The sequence below is a fragment of the Triturus cristatus genome, chromosome 2_2 (assembly GCF_964204655.1).
Source record: "Triturus cristatus chromosome 2_2, aTriCri1.1, whole genome shotgun sequence".
Taxonomy (NCBI): domain Eukaryota; kingdom Metazoa; phylum Chordata; class Amphibia; order Caudata; family Salamandridae; genus Triturus; species Triturus cristatus.
Window position 1 is genome coordinate 663,222,245 of NC_140582.1, and position 19,171 is coordinate 663,241,415.

Below are 19,171 nucleotides of genomic sequence, written 5' to 3' on the forward strand. Positions count from 1 at the left end.
GGGGCTGGGGGGGGTACGGTGCGTACATGCGGGGGCTGGGGGGGTACGGCGCGTACATGCGGGGGCTGGGGGGGTTCGACACGTACATGCGGGGGCTGGGGGGGTACGGCGCGTACATGCGGGGGCTGGGGGGGTACGGTGCTTACATGCGGGGGCTGGGGGGGTACGGTGCGTACATGCAGGGGCTGGGGGGGGTACGGCGCGTATATGCGGGGGCTGGGGGGGGTACGGCACGTACCGGGCACCTGTTTGGACGTCTCCATGGTTGTTATAGGAGTTCGGTGCGGACGGTCTTTTAACCATACGGTTGTACATTCGGACGCCCGGGACGGATCGTGATTCCCCGGTCGGACTTCGCTTTTCACGTTTGTACGGTAAATCGTACGAGGACGCGTCGGACACTTTTTCCGACCCGAGGACGTGTGGGGAATATTCCCAATGCGATTCGTGATTGCCAGTTCGTACGGCACTTGTACGATTCGTACGGTAAAAAGACTGGATACGAGTCGCACGGGGAATTTTTTTACCGGATCGTGATCGGCACCTTAGTGCAGGTTTTTGAAGATCTATCCAAATGCTTTGTTTGAAGTGGTAACAGCAGCTTTGTATGGCCATATGTGTGTGTGGCTAAGTATTGCTTTTATCATTGCCTGTTCAAAGTCTACTATGATTTTGTGTGGAGAGTAGCGATAGTTTTTACTTTGATGTGGTTTAAAAGTACATAGTAAGTTTCACTTTGTTTTCTAGACACCATTGAATAATGAAATTCTATGTTACTGTTATGATATTCACCGTGTATGGTGCATATCTGTGTGAATGGTTGGAGGGACGTTTTAAAAGTATTGTCCATCATCCACACTTCACATTGACTTAGGGCCTGATTTAGATCCTGGCAGACATGTTACTCCATCACAACAGTGAAAGATATCCCATCCGCTGAAATATAAGTCCTATAGGATATAATGAGATTCATATTTCAGTGGGTGGGATATTCATCACTGTTTTGATGGAGTACCCGTCCACCACGATCGACAGCAAGCCCTAAGTTTTACGAGATTATTTTCAGGTGCAAGTATACCTGTTCTCTCGTTATTGTGGTTGCAGTGTAGGAGAAAGGGTTCTTCATTATGTGCAGTGATTTAAGTGTCTTAAAATCTGTATTTCTTGGTACCTAGGAGCAACAGGGGGTTGACTTTTGCCTTTTTTAGTACATTAGTTGTTTTAAGGTAGGGTTTGCTGGTAGCTGGCGTGTGATGTACTTAGGTGCTTTAGAGAATATCTCTTATAAAATTGTAGTAGTGGGCTTTTGGGAACTAGTTCTTCCCTCTTTTAAATTTTGTAGTACATGCCTTGCTAATATCTCTTTTATATATGGGGAGTAGTTCAGTTTCCTGACATTAATTACAATGTAATTTTCACTGTAGCTCTCTCATAACAAGCATTTGAAAAACATTTAATAAATATCCAATCCACGTTCTCAGTGCTTGTGCTTTCCTGGCTGTATGTGTATCCCATAAGCAAAAGCAATTGTTTGCCTTTCTGTGATGTAATATACGTGGCCCTTCCTGCCATTCTGCCATTATGTCTGAAAGTAGCATAAATGTAAAATGTATTATTATGCTAAAATGGTTTATTTGGTTTGCAATCATAATTTAATCATGCTTTCACACATTTTACATTTTATACTTATATATGTGCTGTAATCAAATTATATTTGAATATGATAAGTAGTAAGACATTGGTTTATTAATAGTGAAGGGTGTACGTCCTTCACAACTAATATGCCTACAAATTATTGTTTACTACGCACCAAGCACCCCATTGTAGCACTTGACTCTCAGTGTAGGAAAGCAGGGCAGTCCAAGTCCTACTCAGAGGATGTGATGTGGACAAGCAACTGCAGTTTGGTGGTACACAACAGCAATACTCAATAAATCATTGTCCAGTCAGAGATTGTTCTTTTAAAAAGGAACAGTACTTTCACATGCACACTACTAAATACTATACATTAAATCACAAATGTATACAATCAGGTAGATAAAAATAGATTGGTGATACCTATATATCACGGTACACCCATTGTGAGTCATTAATGCTATAACCACACCACTCCACATATAATGCATGAAACATCATAATATGAGGGGGTGTCATTATAAATAAGGTAGGCCTACAGACTTTGTCATGGTGTCCCCACATCAGTAAAAGTAACAACATGTTATAATTATCCAGTGTAACACAACTGAAATCAATGGGGACAGTACCAATAACAGGCAATGCTAGTTATGACCCATCATTTAAGTTAATTAGGAGCATCAACAGTAAAACCTTGTATTGACATCATCATCATTAATAAAGCATGATATTTAAAAACATGTGCCTGAGTCTTTTTTTTTGTTCACCAGACTGCTACTGCAGTCACAGAATGATCCAATAGGAGTTTCTGCACTTTGGACTCTATGTGCCAAAGTACATGCTCCTGGATCACTTTGTAAAGCAGCAACATTTCTCCCAGGATTAGAGTATTATGCCTTAGGGAACCTAGGGACAATTTTTATGGGGGTGTCTTTGGAGGCTTCTGCACTCTCTGCAGCCCCCAAATAGTCACTAAAACCATTGGTGGTTCCCTCTTCATGTGGCACCACATGAAAACAATATGTGAATTTTGTAGCACTCACTTATGGGTTGAACCCTACCCTATGGCTTACATGTGAGATGAGCGGTGAAGGACCGGCCTTGTGCAGCACTCCAGCTTTTAATTTCTGGGTTCCCCAGTATCACTTGGGGCACACACAGCTTTGTTTTTCATTGGGAACTGCAGTATTAAGAGCCCCCAGGCCTTGCAACATTAGCCAGCTCCCCCTGTGCAGCATCCCTCCATTGATGCTGTGTGTGAGCCGGCAATCTTTCATGTGCTTCCAGCACAGCGGGAGCCACAACCCTTCCTCAGGCAGGATCAATTCAGTCTAACCTGTCTGTGCTGGTTGTGGGCAGGGAGAAAGAAGACCCACAAGCCATGCCTCCTAGACACAGGCATGTGGGTGAGGAATGGCCCTGGCCACGCTGCACTGCTGCGACAGGGGATGAAGTTCCCAGGATAGATCTCCTTTTGACAGGTTTGAGGGATAGGGTCCGTAGAACCTAAAGTTGGTCCTCGGGAATTTATTCACGTCACTGCGAAGAGACCCATCCTAGTCCACGGGGTCAGCTTGTGTCAAAGTCCCAAAGCCCATCTTTGCAGGACTAGAGGTGGCTTCTCCTTCCACTTGGGCATTCTTTGCTGTTGTGGATCACAGTTCCAGGGTCTTCTCATCTTTCGCTTCCTTGTGTAGAGATTTCTAAGGGAAGGGCAGAAATATCTAAAAGCCAAGTACTCATGTTCAATTCTAGGGTTCCACATTATCACTCCACCCATGTCCCAGTCCTCCTGCACAGCACTCTGGGTTAATCCAATATGGCAACTTCATATTGTCTGTGATAAGAGCTTCTCATTGCTGCCAAAGCTGCTTTATTTCTTTACACTAAACGTTCAAAGATGATCCTTCTATGTTGGCTCCAGACATCTGGTCCTCCTACTTTATTTCTGTGGGCCTCGGCTGTCCCTGTAACTGGGTCACGCACTGTTAATGGCTCCACTCTGGGTAAACTTTTGTTTCTTGTGCTATAGAGCAGAGTAATTAACTTGGTGCAGTAGGAGGGTTCAATGGCCTGGAATTATATTATGAACTGAGCCAGGAAATATGACAATTCCTAAAGTTGGAAACATTCCCAACAGAATCATTAATGAATTTTTTATGTAAAAGGCCCAGATTCTGAGGGCTAGCAGGGCCTCCTAGTGTATGTTTAACAATTCATAAAGTGGCACAAGGAGTGTATGTATGATGTAAGGGTTGTACATGTACAATCAGGGTTCACCCCTAGATTGATACCTCACTGGACCACGTAGGCCTAAGTGGTGTGAAACTGTTTTTTAGGAAATTATTTCATCCTCTCCCAAAAGAGGTAGCGAAAGAAAAGGGATCTTCTTGGTGTGCAGAAAATGAAGTAGAAATGTCAAACTTTCATAGATATTTGAATGAATGAGTTTCAACTGAGGATATTTTGTCTGATAAATTTCATCATGTCTAATGGGGTATGTGCTCCTCTTGGTGAAGGCAGAAGAGACACATTAACTGTTAATGGATTAAAAGAATGTGCTACTAATTCCTAAATTTGGCAGAGAACCAATTCCACTGCAGTACCAGCAACGTATATTCTTAATTAACATAGACACAGAGAAGTAAAAACTCTAAAGGGAGTGAACACCATACAGGCCTATTAAACCAAGGTCACCTCCATCCCTGGGAGATCTTCACTACCAATAAGTAAATATTTCTGCATTCTGAGTGGTAGTAATGACAGTGCACCAAAGAGATGATGTCCCTTTCCCTCAGAACTGAGAGGATGTTTGATTTCATAGTTGTGATCTTTCTTCCTATTCATGAAGCAAAGCTACATATGGCTCTATTGGAAGAGGCAATGGGTGTGTCAGAAGGTCCAGCATCTGTGGGTTGAGGCCAAAGGTGACGGGGCACCCAGTTTCCAGAACTGAGCTTGGAAAGGGCAGATGCTACATAGGTGAGCAGCCAAAATATCGAAACTAAAATATCTACCTACACTAATATCGAGTTTTAAATATCGAAGGGACAGAATATCGATGTCAATAATATCTATGGACAGAATATCGATCCTAAGGTAAGTATTTTAATATCGATGTTAGTAATATCGAAGTTAGTAATATCGACATCAAATATATCGATTTTACTAATATTGATGTTACTAATATCGATATTTATATTATTGTTATGTATTTTATTATGTATTTAATATGTATGTGTTATATGTTTTTAGTTAAGTGTTCTACTGATTTTAACATATATGTATACAATTTTTATATGTTAACAATGGTTTTTTAAGTCAATTTTGTGTTTTAGTACCGTAGCGGGTTGTGGGTTTATAGGGGAATAGGGTGGGAAGTAATTTAATTATATGGAATTAATTATACATTTTTAGGAATTATAAATTAATTTTAATAAATTTTTGTGTTTAAGTTCTGTAGCGGGTTGTGGGTTTATAGGGGAATAGGGTGGGAAGTAATTTAATTATATGGAATTAATTATACATTTTTAGGAATTATAAATTGATTTGAATAAATTTTAGCGTTTAAGTTCTGTAGCGGGTTGTGGGTTTATAGGGGAATAGGGTGGGAAGTAATTTAATTATATGGAATTAATTATACATTTTTAGGAATTATAAATTGATTTTAATAAATGTTTGCGTTTAAGTTCTGTAGCGGGTTGTGGGTTTATAGGGGAATAGGGTGGGAAGTAATTTAATTGTAATTAATTAATAATTTATTTTAATTTATTGGTATTGATAATTATATTATTGTTAATTAAGTATTAATTGGTAATTAATTTTTATTAATTGGCAATTAGTTTTAATTAGTTGATTAATTGATAATTATGTTAAGTGTATTATTTTATTAGTGGAGTGTGTTGTGCGTTTATAGGGGAATAGTGTTGGAAGTAATTGAAATCTAATTAAGTAATTAATAAATTAGTTGTTGGGTATTGATAATTAATTAATTGGACGATAATTATTAATTGGTAAATATTTTAAATTATAATATTTTGGTTATGAAAAATAATTAATTGTTGATTAATCATTAATTGTGAATTAAATATAATTAAATACTATGCATTGATATTTCTAATTAATATATTAATAAGTAATTATTAATTGGTAATTTATGTGTAATATTTATTATTTTGGCATATGAAAAATATTTAATAGTTCAATATTTTAATTGGTAATTAATGTTTCATTATTATTATTTTGCGGTATATATTTTTTTAAATGGTTAAATATATTTTAATTGGTATTTACTTTTTAATAATTCATATGTTTTTGGTTTTGAAAAATATGTTATCGTTTAATATTTATTATTTGGTAATTAATATTTATTAATTATTATTTATTGGTATTTATTATTAATGTATTGTTAATTAATTATTCTTTGGTAGTTATGTTTGTAATAATTATTTATTGGTATTTGTAAATAATTTCGATCACTAATTATTTTAAATAATTATTTTATTGATAACTATGTTATTTTTAACTTCTACGCTATCCAACACTTTCCCTACTGTTGCACCCTCTGGAGTTGGAATAGTAAATTTCATCCCTACGCTATCCAACACTTTCCGTACTGTTGCATTCTCTGGAGTTGGAATAGTAACTTTTACCCCTACGCTATCCAACACTTTCCCTACTGTTGCACTCTCTGGAGTGGGAATAGTAATTTTTACCCCTACGCTATCCAACACTTTCCCTTCTGCTGCACTCTTTTGAGTTGGAATAGTAATTTTTACCCCTTCGCTATCCAACACTTTCCCTACTGTTGCACTCTGTGGAGTTGGAATAGTAATTTTTACCCCTACACTATCCAACACTTTCCCTACTGTTGCACTCTCTGGAGTGGGAATAGTAAGTTTTTACCCCTACGCTATCCAACACTTTCCCTACTGTTGCACTCTCTGGAGTTGGAATAGTAATTTTTACCCTTACACTATCCAACACTTTCCCTACTGTTGCACTCTCTGGAGTTGGAATAGTAATTTGTACCCCTACGCTATCCAACACTTTCCCTACTGTTGCACTCTCTGGAGTTGGAATAGTAATTTGTACCCCTACGCTATCCAACACTTTCCCTACTGTTGCACTATCTGGAGTTGGAATAGTAATTTTTACCCCTACGCTAGCCAACACTTTCCCTACTGTTGCACTCTCTGGAGTGGGAATAGTAATTTTTACCCCTACGCCATCCAACACTTTCCCTACTGTTGCACTCTGTGGAGTTGGAATAGTAATTTTTACCCCTACGCTATCCAACACTTTCCCTACTGTTGCACTCTCTGGAGTGGGAATAGTAATTTTTAGCTCTACGCTATCCAACATTTTCTTTACTGTTTTTTTTTGGAGCTGGAGTAGTAGTTTTATTGTCGGTGCTATTTAATATTTTTTGTATTATTTTAGCTAATGTAATATATAATTAATTTTAACAATATTCAAATTAAATGTAATTTTTTAAATGTGTTATATATAAATATTTAATTTTTATTCATGTTATTGTTTTATGTGTATGATGTATTTGTAATTTATAATAATTTTTAACATGTTATAAGTTATTAAAACAATTATTAAAATGTATTATTAAGTAAGTATATATATTATATATTATATGTATGTTTAATTAATGTTTTATTACATTATATATATTAATTATTTATTTTAAACATTATAACATATATTTAATTAAATTTATTTTATTTATAAGTATTATTTTGTTTATTTTACATATTTTTTTTTAACTAAAAATACTTTATATTTTTAATAACGATATTTTTGACATTCTATATTTTATTTTCGATATTTTTGTACTTACCATGTTGTAGATAGGATCTCGATATTCTTGTCATCGATATTTTTGTGTCGATATTTTTGTAGGTCGATTTTCTGTCCGTCGATATTCTGTCAGACATTCGCTACATAAGCTTGTGAAATTTCAAATCCACATTGTAGAGATCTTTGCAGTAACACCAGAATTAAGATTAGGGGACAAGATAACATGATAAGGTACCCATGAGGAAGCAAGAAAGATAATGAGTTTCATAATTTGGGGTCTCATTAAGTTTAAACTCCTGTTCCAAGACTTTGTCCTTGAATGAACAAGTCATTAAATAGATTTATAGCATCTAGTACCCCACATTTTTATGTATTCAAATAATGGAGTTTGTATGGAATATAGGTGATAGCTTCTATTACAATATATGTTCTCTGCACATTTGGCTCAAATAGCAGGCCACCATGCAAATGAAGATGGAAAAAAAGTATAGACAATTTTTGCATTGTGTAAAGATGTTGTAAGTTGCTCAATTAAGGTTTGCTCTTTTTTATAGTTAAACAGTAGAGTAGTGTTAGAAATTGGGTTCCTGGTTGACTGGGTAGTGAGTTCTGAATGTAACAACTGTTAAATATGATTCTTTAGTACTTCTATGTCATATTTTGTTCCCCTGGCTGATTTCACCCAGTGTTCAACATACTTTTAAAATGTGATTTCTACATACAAGTGGAAAATGTGGCATAACCTTTTGAAAGCACCAAGTAATCCCTTTCACGATCAGTCACTAAAGCCATTTAACCCCCACAATGCCCATTTATAAAACATTTATTCTAATTTCTTCAACACACTTCACTACAGTACAGTGGCAGGTGTGTGCAACAGACATTTAATTCCCATCATCCCCATGTAGAAATCATTATGGCTATTATCCCAACAGGGCTATGTAAAATGCCATGTCCAGGGTATGCAAAGCTATCTAACCCCTATGATCCTCATTTAAACATTAACACCTATAATATAGGGGGAAACGTGTTCAACCGCTGTTTAACCCCATTATCCCCTGTGAGTAAAGTAGCTATTACCTCCTTGATCATTTACTAAAGAAGTGTACCAGGTATATGTACAAGCCATTTAACCCCCATCATCCCCAATTTCCCGAGCACAAATCATTTCACTACAGGGGCAGGTATATGCAACAGCCAATTAACACCCATCATTCCCCATGTAGAAATCACTATGGCCCTTATCCCAAGAGAGTTACGTGAAATACCACGCACAGGGAATATAGCAGTCATTCACCCCCTTAATCCTCCATTTAAACATTATCTAGTTCCATTTTCCTAACATGGCCGTTATATTATAGAGGAAAATGTGTTCAACAGCTGTTTAAAGCCCATAATCCCATGTGAGGAAAGTAGCTTTTACCATTTCCTTACAGAACTCATGAAAATACAGTGGTATGTATATGTCAAAGCCATCTAACACACATCATCCCCATGTAGAAAATTCCTATCCCTATTTCCTATCTTGAACAATCCTAATGCATTTCCAAATAGATTCAGTTGCCATTTGAGACCCATAATCCCCCATGCAGAACACAGCTATGCCCATTTACCTTCAACGTTTACTAAATACCAGTACCAGGTATATTTACTAGCCATTTAACCTCCTATAGTGCCATTTAAAGAAAATATTTATGCTCATTTCATCAAAACACATCACTACACTAAAGTGGCAGATGTATGTAACAGCCATTTAACACCCATCATTGCCCATGTAGGAATCAGTATTGCCATTATCTCAACAGGGATATGTAAAATGTCATACCCAGGGTGTGTAGCAACCATTTACCCCACATAATCCCCCATTTAAACATTATCTATTTCCATTTTCCCAACAAGGCCAGTATAATATAGAGTAAAATGTGTTCAACAGCGTTTAAAGCCCATAATCGCCTGTGAGTACAGTTGCTATTACTATTTCCTTACAGTAATCATGAAAATACAGTGGTTGGGATATCTCAAATCCATTTAACAACCATCATTCCCAATGTAGAAAATCCATGTGCCTATGTTCTACCTTGAACAAACCTAATATATGTCCAAATAGATTTAATTGCCATACAACATCCATAATCCCCCATGCAGAACACAGATATGCCCACTTACCTTCAACCTTTACTAAATAACAGTACAGGTATATGTACTAGCCATTTAACACCCATCATTCCCATTTAAAAAGCATGTATGTATTCCCATTTCTTCAACACACGCCACTACACTACAGTGGCAGGTGCATGTAACAGCCATTTAACTCCCATCATCCCCCATGTAGATGCCTTTATGGCCATTATCCCAAGAGTGCTACGGAAAATACCATACTCAAGCTATTCAGCAGACAAACCCCAAGTTAAACATTATTTATTTCCATTTTCCTAACAGGATCATTATAATATAGGGGAGAAATGTGTTCAACAGCTGTTTTAAAGACCATAATCCCCTGCGAGCAAAGTAACTATTACCTCCTTCATCATTTACTAAATAACTGTACCAGGTATATGTGCCTGCCATTTAACTCTCATCATCCATATTTAAAAATATATTTATGCCCTTTTCTTCAGCACATGTCACTGCACGGCGGTGGCAGGTGTATATAACAGTCATTTAACTCCCATCATCCCCCATGTAGAAATCATTATGGCCATTATCCCAAGAGAGCTATATAAGATACCATGCCTAAAGAGTGTAGCAGCCATTTACCCCCATAATCCCCCATTTAAACATGATCTATTTTCATTTTCCTAACAGGACCGCTATAATATAGGGAAAAACGTCCTCAACAACTGTTTAAATCCCATAACCCCCTGTGAGCAAAGTAGCTATTACCACTTCCTTACAGTAATCAATAAAATGCAGTGGTAGGTATATGTGAAACCCATTTAATGTTCATCATCCTCAATGTGGAAAATCCCTCTCCCTGTTTCCTACCTTGAACAATTCTAATACATTTCCAAATAGATTCAATGGAAATGTAAGGTTCTTAGTCGCCCATGCAGAACATAGCCACTTACCTTCAACATTTACTGAATAACAGTACCAGGTATGTGTAAGAGCCATTTAACCCCCATCAACCCCATTAAAAAATATATTCATGCCGATTTCTTCAACACTTGTCAATACTCTACAGTTGCAGGTGTATGCAACAGCCATTTAACCCCCATCATCCCTGCTGTACAAATCATTAATGCCATTTTCTTAAGAGGGCTTTGTAAAATATCATCTCCAGGGTATGTAGCAGCCAATTACCCCCCATAATCCTCCATTTAAATATTATTTATTTCCCTTTTCCAGGAACATTATAATATCTGTTTAGAGCCCATAATGCCCTGTAAGGTAGCTACTACCTCCTTCATTTACAAAATACCTGTACCAGGTTTATTTACCAGGCATTTAACCCCCATCATCCGATTTAAAAAACATTTTTTCTCATTTCCTTAACACACGTCACTACACTGCAGTGGCAGGTGTATGTAACAGCCATTTAGCATCCATCATCCCCATGTAGAAATCATTATGGGTATTATCCCAATGGAGCTAGGTAAAATAGAATGCTCAGGGTATATAGCAGCCATTGAACTCTCATACCCCCCCCGATTTAAACCTTATCTATTTCCGTTGTCCTACCAGGACCATTATAATAGAGGGGTAAATGTGTCCAACAGCTGTTTAAAGCCAATGATTCCCTTTGAATAGAGTAGCTATTACTATTTCCTTACAGAAATCATGAAAATAGAGTTGTAGGTATATGAGAAAAAAAGCCATTTAACACCCATTATCCCTGACTTAGACAATCTCTATCCCTATCCCTATTTCCTACCTTGAACAATCCTAATACATTTCCAAATAGATTTAAAGGCCACATAACACATATAATCCCCAACGCAGAAAACTGCTATACCCTCTTACCATCAACGTTTACCAAATAACAGTACTAGGTATATGTACCAGCTATTTAACCCTCATTATCCCCATTAAATAAATACTTATGCCCATTTCTTCAACACACGTCATTACACTACTGTTGCAGGTGTAGGCAACAGCCATTTAACCCCCATCATCCCTGATGCACAAATCCTTAAGGCCATGTTCTCAAGAGGACTATGCTATGTGAAATAACATGCCCATGGTAAGTAGCAGCCAGTGATGCCCCATAATCCCCAGTTAAATATTATTTATTTCCATTTTCCTAACAGGACCATTATAATATAAGGGGAAATGTTTTTAACAACTGTTTAATGCCCATAACCCAGTGTAAAGTAGCTATTTCCTCCTTCATCATTTACTAAATACAGTACCTGGTATATGTTCTAGCCATATAACCCCCATCATCCCCATTTAAAAGATATTTATGCCCATTCCTCAACACTCATCACTACAATAAAGTGGTAGGTGTATGTAACATCCATTTAACACCCATAACCCCCCTGTAGAAATCATTATGGCCATTATCTCAAGAGGAGTAAGTAAGAAAATACCATGCCCAGGGTATGTATCAGCCATTTATCCCCCATAATCCCTCATTTAAAGATTGGCTATTTCCATTTTCCTAACAGGACTATTATAATTTAGAGGGAAATGTTCAACAGCTGTTCAAAGTCCATAATCCCCTGTGAGTCAAGTAGCTATAACCATTTCCTTATAGTAATCATGAAAGTAAGTGCTAGGTATATGTAAACGCCATTTAATGCCCATCATCCCCGAAGTAGAAAATCCCTATCCCTATTTTGTAACTGGAAAAATCATAATATAGTCCCAAATATATTCAATCACAACAAAACCCCTATAATCCCCCATGCAGAACACAGCTATGCCCATTTTCCTTCAACGTTTACTAAATAGGAGTATCAGGTATAGTTAATAGCCATTTAAGGCCCATCATCCCCAGTGTAGAAAATCCCTATCCCCATTTCCTACCTGGAACAATACTAATACATTCCAAAATAGATTCAATGGCAATGGAACACCCATAATCCCTAATGCAGATCAAAGCAATGTCCATTTTCCTTCAGCATTTACTAAATAATAGCACCAGGTATATGTCACAGCCATTTAAGTCACATATCCTGATAGGTAAACAGTAAGAATTGCTGAAGATAGTTAACTTTTGCTTTGCCCATGTAAGCCAAAACACATCCTGATAGGTAAACAAATAATAATGATTGAAGAGTGTTAACTTTCACTTTTCACATGTAAGTATTAAATTATACTGCCACCAGTGTACACTTAGGGCCTGAATATGATCTCGCTAGGAAGGCCTCCAGACGGGTTCCGGAATAAGCAAATCCGATTTGGAGCCTATGTTTCTGACCGAATCATCCCCCGTTCCGAACAACCAAGTACGATGGGAAGATCTCATATGCGTCGACAGAATCGTTTCCGAACCCGATCCAGTCAGTCCGACTCATTCACAGTAGAATCGTGCCATGCAATGGAGCCGGCTTCTGAACGAGTACGGTGAACGATTCGGACAGCCGTATCGAGTCGGTCTCAGCGAGATGAAACAGCTTTGGGAATCGGAATTTGGGGGCTGGAGTGGGCCCCTCTTCATTCAGTGCCGTCCGAATCTGTCCTGTGGGGGTACCCATGAGTCCCCCATTTCCATACATGCAGAGTATGGCGGGCACCATGGGGGGCCCGCCACAAGGTGTATTCTTTTCCCCACCCACCCTTTTTTGCTATGGGAGCCTGTGTACACATTCAGTATACAGGCTCCCATAGAGTTCAATGGGATTCCGAACGAACCAAGTGTGTCCCTATACGGGCGCATCGTACTCGGTCGCTCGCACTCGCAGAGCACAATTCGCTAGGAAAGCCCTACGGATCCGAGTCGTATGGAGGGATTTCCGAGCGAGCTCATACTCAAGCCCTTAAGAGAATACAGACCATCATCCCATCATCCCCAATGATCCTTTTTGTGTGCCCCAAAAATCATTAACCAGGGCTGTCCTCTTACCGGCCAGATACTTTTGGCGTCTTCACCTGGTCAAGTTTTCTATGTTTGGACTTAGTCACTTTTTTGGAGCTTGGGTACTTCCAGTGGGGAAAGGCTTCAAGCTGTAGCCAAAGAGAGCTCCATAAGGCCAGATATCTTTTCTGTAAGGTTCACCAGAAACAGATTGACTTGGCAGGTTTGTTCCGGTCCTCCGGAAGTCTTTTTATATTTAGCCTGCAGGTCAAGAACTTGAATCCTGGTAAGATAGTTAATAATGATGATGCAATTTCTGCAAAGAGCTTTGTGCACCCTGAAGGTCACAGGTTAACATATTCATTATGAACGTTTAGTGGGTAAAGGCTGCTGCAGGGCAATGCATATAACCTGCTGCTACACATTTGAACTGGGAGTGTTTGGTCATTTGTCAGACTTAACCTATGCAGATTTAATTGAGTTATCTTTTTTTCTAAATTAAACTTAACAAACTTCTGTAATTTCAATATTTTTGCAAAATGTAAATTAATGTGGTGCAATAAAACTCTAAAATTCAGTTACCCAGTTGTAAAATCCAGCAAAAAGCATAGAGATATCAACAGAATTAAATGTCTGCATCTTTTTTGTGATGATCTTTAACCATAGGAAAGGTGACTGCAAACTCTGAAATGATAAGCTTGGCAAGTAGCAAATCAGCTCTTTGCAGAGGTTTGCATCACATTTTGTGACTTTGTACTGACACAAAGTGTCTGCCTCAGTATGTGCCTTTAACCTACACACTGATCTGTGCTGTCTAATAGCAAGTTTATGAATAGAGCGTAAAGGCCATGGGTCTCCGGCAAAGGTAAAGCTGTTCATAAACATACGTATACAAATAAATGTACCTTTTGGCTCCTCCATGAGTGGGGAAAGCACTATGAGTTTGGAGATCTCCTCAACTTATAAGACAACTCAAGGGGTTGGAAATGGCCATTTAAAGGTGTGGTTTGCCTCAGAAGTTTTGAAGTGCCCAACTCTACCTTTGTGGGCATTCAAAAAAGGATTTATCCACTTTCAACCTTATAAAATGGTGAGAAATTTAGTCCAAAACAAGGCTGGTGTAAATCCTTTCCAGGACTGGAAGGGGTGTGAAGCACCCCATCATTTTTTGGAAGTGTAGAGGAGGGGTTTTCTTATAGAATAACATCCATTTGCATAATGAATCCTATTCCCGCTATGCCTATTTCTCTGCAATGGAGAACTCTGAACAGAAGGAACAGTAGCCAAAATAGAACCATTTGAGGAGTACATCTGGAACCCAGCATCTCATGTAGAATTGATTGCCCTTACCAGGGCACGCAGTTTAACTGCTCATATGAAAGTGTCCATGTTTACAGATAGTCAGTATGCTTTTGGTGTTGTCGATGATTTTGGGCAATTGTGGTCACAGAGGGGATTCCTTACTTCATTAGGGACACCAATGAGAAACGGAATGCATGTTAAAAACTTGTTGGAAGCATTACAATTAACTGAAGAAATTGCAGGGGTTAAATGTGCAGCTCATCAAAGTGGTAATGAGTACATTGTCATGGGAAATAGGTATGTTGATTCATTAGCACTGTAATGGTTTTTGTTGGCCTACACATTTAATGGAAATTTCACATGTGAATCGGAAGAGGTAACCTCTTTCACTTGACTTATGAAAGTGACTGATACTTGGGACAAATTAAAAAGACTACAGGAACATGTTTCAAAACAGAGCAAAATGGTTGGATTAAAGCAGGTTGTGAGAAAAATTCTAATGACATTTGGATGGCAGCTGATGGAAAACCCATGTTGCCAGACAGTTTGCTGTTTCCAATGACACAATTCTATCACAAATACACACATTTAGCAGGGATACCAAGATTAGGCTTTTTCGACAAGGATGATATAATCCTTGATTTAGGATACTGGCAGAAGACGTTTGTCAGAGATGAGTAATTTGTCAGCAAATGAATGCAGGAAAAAAGCATGTTACACTTAGTCACATAGGCAGATAAGTTGATGCTTCAACAGAATGCAAATAGATTTTGTCGAGATGCGTGTTTGCAATGGGCTGAGATATATCCTAGTCATAGTGTGTGTCTTCCCAAGAAGGGTGGAAGCCTACCCACCCAGAGAAACGGCAGTCTCACTGTAGCAAAACTGCTATTGCTGGAATTGATTTGGAATACCAGTTTCTTTTGAATCAGATAGGGGGACTCATTTCAATAATGAGATCCTGAATATGATTTGCACAGCACTACAAATCAAGCATAGTTTGCACTACAGTTACAGACCTCAAGCCTCTGAAATCATTGAAAGAGTAAATGGTACTATTAGGTTAAAATTAACAAAGCTTGTGCTTCAACATGAATGAAATAGCCAGATGTATTACCTTTGGCACTGATGAGTATCTGAGTATTGCAGATAAAAAAACTGGCTTATCGCCTCATGAGATTTTGATGGGCAGGGCAATGAAATTGTCTACTGTACCTGCAACTACATTTTTTAACATCACAGATGATGATACTCGATTACTGCAAAGGGTTGGCTGATATAGTCTGTTCTGTTTCTTATTATTTTACAGCTGCCGCAAGAGATCCGCACCAAGAACAGTGCCACAACGTCAATCAATGTGATTGCGTTGTGATAAAGAAGCACATTGGAACAACTTTTTTGGAACCAAGATGGAAAGGCCCCCTCTTAATAATCTTTGTAACTAATATTGCTGTTAAGTGTGCTGGAGTTCTGAACTGGATGCATGCTTCTCACACCAAGACGGTGAGAAATTAAGAAGAAGCAATTGTGGTCCTTGATGCTGAACGAAGAGCATTGGTGACTCCACCATCACCTGAAAGACCAACCAGATCAGTGGTACCACCAATGTAAGAAAAGCAAGAGAAAGAGAGGGGTGAGGATGTGCAAGTCGAAAGACAGATTCAACTTTCTGAAGTTACACAAAGTGGCATTGAAGTATCTAATGATATATAAGCAAAGTAAGTTCCTCAAACGGATATATTACTGATAACCCATCAGTAGTACAGGAAGATCGAGGTGAAAGGACACACATTTGAATAAGGGGAGTCACCCAGAGAGCTGAATTACCACAATCCTATAAACAAGAAAGATTGAGAAAAAGTACATCAGTTGAATGAAAGCAACTATACCTAAAGAAATTGAGTCAAGTGATGAAAGTGGTATAGAGCAAAACAAACAATCACTCAGAAGATCCAGGAGAGCAAGAGAGCCTTGTTGGAGGTATTCAGCACCTGAATGGATGAACTATGTTGATCAAGTACTTAATGTCACATCAGATCATCTGTTAGATGGGAGATCTGAACTGTTTGAACCACCCTGATGATTAAACCCTAAGAAAATTGGGAAAAGCTGAAACAAATATTTGAAAAATGATCAGAAGAATGGAAGAAAGAAACGAAAAAATGAAAAGAAACTGTCCTGTTAGACCTTTATCATTTTAATTTCTTATTTTAAAGACGATCAACCTAGGTCCAAGTCTGCGGTGGATGAGTGGGAGTAACAGTATAGTAGAACTCTGAGTAGGGTTAAGGATTGTCTAATTAGAAAAATGAACTGCTAAAGCTAAACGATGTTGAAAGACCACTAACGAAAGGTTGTTGAACTACTAAACTGCTGAAATGTTGTCGCTGAGTTGCTGAACTTTAAAATAAAACCTTTTTTGATATGAGAGAAATGTGTTGCATTAGTATTAAGTCTAAATATATTATGTGCTAAATTTTCGTAATAACAGTAATTATGATCACTATAGTATTAGTAGGGTTTTATTTAACACCAGAATTAGATCATAGAAATAGTAAATCAAGTAAACCACAAGCATACCTACCGATTAAGACCAGTTAAAAGGTTCTTTTGTTAGTTACAAGAAAGATGATTTTTCCACAAATGTTTACTCTAGATTAGTATACAGATACACTCTTGCTCTAGACATGAATGACTGCTATGCTTGTGCTCATTTACCTACTTCTACATCAGAATAGGTTAGTTACTTTCATATGCCGCTGTCATATGCTATTTCCTGTAGTATTTTACTTTCACTTGTGCATAGGTGAGGACACTTTGAATATTTCTATTCTAATTATGATCTAATTCTTTCTCAAGTATCCCTGATAGAAAGCATGAACTTATACCCACAAGGAAAAGACATGGGCACTGCTTGATATTATTTCTTTCCCCACAGGCCTATAGTGTTAAGGCTTACAAAAATAATAAAATCTGCTTGATGAAACCTTTGGAGAAAGCTTACATAATTGCATTAGAAGAAAGATACATAAACATAACACACACTCAAGATAGACATAGTGATGTTTTAAACATTTTGTGGAAGAAATAGGAAGATGAATTAAGAAAGAAAATGACTTACCCAAAACTAAGATTAGACAGTCAATACAAGGGGAACATGTGCATTTATAAAAGAAAAACTCCCAAACGAACTAGACATGTAGGAATTGGTAGTTATGAACACACTTTTGAATTAACAGGGGGAATGTGGCAAATTTTACAAGGAGAAGAATCTGTGATTCCTGGAGTTTATTTATGCCACTAGCACACAGATGCAAATGTAGTACTTAAACAGAAGCTGAACTAGTAGGAGACACATTTGATGCCATCTTTCTAGCTGTAGGCATGGTATTAAATGGCAAACAGATTAAAAAGATGTCAACAGTTGTCATCAAAATGGCAACAAGCACTTCTGGAGCTTTGCTAGTAGAAAACATGGAATTAATTGCTATATGATCCATGGTCCTACAAGATCTTCTTGCATTAGACACTTTACTCCTAGAGAAGGGCGGAGTCTGCAAGATGCTAAAACTAACCCATTGCTGTTCATACATTCCTGATGAGAGCAGAGAAATTGAGGGCTGTGCATATAACATTTCAGACTTGAAAACTGAATTAGAAAATGTGGAAATACCTAGGCGCCGATCACGATCCTGTAAAAACCGGGTACGAACCGTCGGACGGAGCATATTCTCCGTCCGACGCGTACCCGGTCGTCAAAATATACAAACATGGAATTACGATTCGCACGGGAACACCATTTCCGTACGAATCGTAAAAAACCCCGAACGAACAAAATAAACCTACAAATGCGATCCGGGAAAGCGCCGACCTGACGTCGGGACGCTCGCAGCCTGCCATTCACGAACCAGGAATTACGATTCGCACCGACGTCATCCCGCACGGTGAATATTTTCCGGCAGCCAAAAACTGCCGGGAAATCAGGACGACGCGAACAAGGACTACCAGTACGCGACGGACAGACAGGACGACGCGAACAAGGAGGACCAGTACGCGACAGGACGACGCGAACAAGGAGTACCAGTACGCGACGGACAGACAGGACGACGCGAACAAGGAGGACCAGTACGCAACAGGACGACGCGAACAAGGAGTACCAGTACGCGACGGACAGACAGGACGACGTGAACAAGGAGGACCAGTACGCGACAGGACGACGCGAACAAGGAGGACCAGTACGCGACGGACAGACATGGACCCGAACCTACGAGTCATCCCGGCCCTCACAGCAGTCGACCTCCTCCACAGGTTCGGACGCAGACGCCGCAGAAGGTCAGAACAACTAAGGGAGTGGGAAAAGTGGGGTGGGGGGGTGGCAGGACCAGGGCAGGCCACAAACCCCCCACCAAAGTCACACAGCACACATGCCCTGGACATACCTGACTCCCAAGCCCTGGTCAC

General features: G+C 38.7%; 1 long non-coding RNA gene across 1 annotated transcript in view; it reads left to right on the plus strand.

The window, feature by feature from the left end:
- The window catches only part of LOC146862626 (uncharacterized), a 145,782-nt gene extending 128,676 nt beyond the window's left edge, over positions 1-17,106 (plus strand). Inside the window, exon 4 of the long non-coding RNA XR_014978491.1 lies at positions 16,020-17,106. This is a non-coding gene — a long non-coding RNA (uncharacterized LOC146862626). The remainder of the gene's footprint in view (positions 1-16,019) is intronic.
- The last annotated feature ends 2,065 nt before the right edge of the window (positions 17,107-19,171 follow it).